Raw genomic sequence first — 2,730 nt, 5'->3', positions numbered from 1 at the left:
ATGCTGATCAAAGGGCAAAACATTATGTATCGTTTCATGTTTGTTATATTATAATCATACATCATTTTGTATTAGTTTGCCGGGACTGGCATAACATAATACCACAGAATGGGTGGCCTAAACAACAGAAATGTATTTTCTCACAATTCTGGTGACTGGAAGTCCAAGATCAAGGGGCCGGCAGAGCTGGTTTCCTCGGAGGCCTCTCTCCTTGGCTTGCAGATGGCCACCCTCGTGCTGTCTCTTCACAGGGTCCTCCCTCTGCATGCACCCCTGGTGTCCATGTGTCCAAGTATCCTCTTCTTATGACGACACCAGTCAGATGGGAGTAGAGCCCATCCTATCAGCCTCATTTTACCTTAATCACCTCTTAAAGGCCCTATTTCTGAGGCAATGGGGGTTAGGTCTTCAACATATGGATTTGGTGGCGGCACGCAATTCAGCCCATAATGATAGTATTCCCCAATCTCATTATCAACTTGCACTCAGGTCGATTGGGGGTGAGGAACAAGGAATAAAGATGAAGCAGGCATCCTAGAAAACATACATTCCCATTTCTAGAATTAAGAGGTTAAACTAAGTGATTCTTCATTCTCCACCTTAATTCATTCGATCATTCATTTAGCATTCACTAGCCCTCGCCATGTGCCAGACACCAGGAATCCAGAAGTAAAGCAGCAAAGTTCTTACCCCCAAAGAGGACTTACATATATTGATATCTAAACCCTGGGTGGGATGGGAGGAGGGCAGGAGCAGCTGAAAGAAGTGTTAAGAATACTGTGAGGCTTTAATGTTAATGAAACCACAGATGACAATACAGGCTTGCGGGCACTCAGCCGTCCCAACTCTCAGGGCAGGACCCTCTATTGGACAGAAACTTGCATAAAATAACCTCCCCAGGCTTGGGACATCTTGAGCCTGCCCAGGGAAGCTGGAGACATTTCTAAGCTTGACACCTGGGGCAGGTAAGTGGGAGGAGGGTGTGGCTGGCACCGCAGTGGAGTCACCATAGCCACAAGCCATGAGGTTTGGGATCCAGTAGGCTCTGGCCTGATGCCACCGTAGCTGCAGGCAGGCAAGCAGGCTTCCCAAACCACACGCCTCTTGCCCTTGCTCCCACCATTGAGGCTCAGTCACACCCTTCCTGGGGAGTCTACCAGATGCCCTGGGTTCTGCTTCAGAATGCAGAGTGGCTAGAATCGTGGGGAAGGGCTGCCAGTGTCAGACGCTTCTGTCTCAAGGGTGCCAGACACATCCATCTGGAAGGTAAGTCTGCCATCTAGTGTCCAAGCTGGGAGGTGCAGAGGCAAACAAGCTCTCTGTGCACTGTTGGCCCCACTCAGCCTGTGGCATATTCTTTGGCCACCCTCCATGAGGGCAAACCACTCTGCTTTCAGAGTGGGTTTGATTTTTTTCAGAAACAGCTTAAAATCATTCTAAGCTAAATGGTTATTGATGGGAATAAAAAGAAATAAAATTTTTCTCTGTGGTTTGTAACCATCTAAAGGCAGGTGACTATTTTGAAGAATATGTATATATATTTTCAATTAGTGTCTTGAGGGAATTAAATCTCATTATTTAAAAGCCAACAATGTATACCATGGAATCCTATGAAAGCACCTTTTTATAAGAATTTAAAATATACCTCCCCCCAGAAAAGAAAATTGGTGCCACTTTTTCCACGCAGGCCCATCTTTTCTAAGACAGGAAATACTTGTACTTCCTTTTACTTGTAGGTCTGTTTGCTTTATGATACTGCTGAGTAGGGAGTTGTCCACACAGCCTGATGGAGCCCGGTCTTCCCTGAATTCCTGGTCCCTCAGAGCTGAGTATTAAACCGAGACATTGGGCCCTGCCTGCAAGACTGTTTGTCATGGGCTTTCTTGAGAAGACTTGAGATTTAGGAGGGACACTAGGCAGGAGATCAGCTCTGTTCTTGTTTCTCAAAAAAGGTGTGGAGAGGCGGCCCGTTAGCTCAGATGGTTAGAGCGCGGTGCTCTTAACAGCAAGGTTGCCGGTTCAATCCCCGCATGGGCCACTGTGAGATGTGCCCTCCACAACTAGACTGAGTTGGAGCTGATGGGTCATGGAAAAGCACACTTAAATAAATAAAAGTTGTGGTGTTTTTTTTTTAAAAAAAGGTGTGGAGCCCAGTGCCCAAGCCAGGGTGACAAAGGGCGTGGAATCCATCTGAGGATACAGAGGAAGACACCAGAAAGTCAAAGCATCAGAGACTCAGATATTTGTTCTCTGGGGTCAGTGGTTGAATGGCCACTGTTTCCCTGAAGAGAAAAAGGAAAGCCAGAGCCTCAGACTGAGGCTGACTTGGGTGGGAGAGGCTAAAGAGAGCCATTCCCAAACCAGCAAAGCCAGTTCCTGGAGGTTAGTCCTCAGGTGCTAAGCAGCCCTGAGCTCCCTGTGTCCTGAGAAAAGGCCCCTCCTGCAACTCCTTACAGCCCCCTTTTCCTGGAGCAAAAGGTAGACCCCTTTCCTAGGATACCCATTGACTTCAACATTATCGGAGCACAAAGGGTCCCTTCGGTTGGAGCAAGCCTAAACGAATCTTTTTAAAGATGGAGCAAGGCCAGGCCAACTCTCACTTGACCCTGAGTGCTTGGAAACTCCATTATTCCCTTGATTAGCAGTATTCTGGAGCTGGAAAAGTCCCAGCTAATAAACACAGAAGGCATAAAAGAATTTTTTAAAAATTACTAATACTCCAAATGAAAC

At 46.9% G+C, this 2,730-nt stretch overlaps 1 non-coding gene across 1 annotated transcript; it reads left to right on the top strand.

Annotated features, from left to right (window-relative positions):
• Positions 1–1,964: 1,964 nt before the first annotated feature.
• Positions 1,965–2,038, top strand: TRNAK-CUU (transfer RNA lysine (anticodon CUU)). The gene has a single exon. It is a non-coding gene; the product is annotated as a tRNA-Lys (tRNA).
• Positions 2,039–2,730: the final 692 nt, after the last annotated feature.

The sequence above is a fragment of the Rhinolophus sinicus genome, linkage group LG05 (genome assembly GCF_036562045.2).
Source record: "Rhinolophus sinicus isolate RSC01 linkage group LG05, ASM3656204v1, whole genome shotgun sequence".
NCBI classification, from domain to species: Eukaryota; Metazoa; Chordata; class Mammalia; order Chiroptera; family Rhinolophidae; genus Rhinolophus; species Rhinolophus sinicus.
This window is presented reverse-complemented; position numbering and strand designations above follow the sequence as displayed.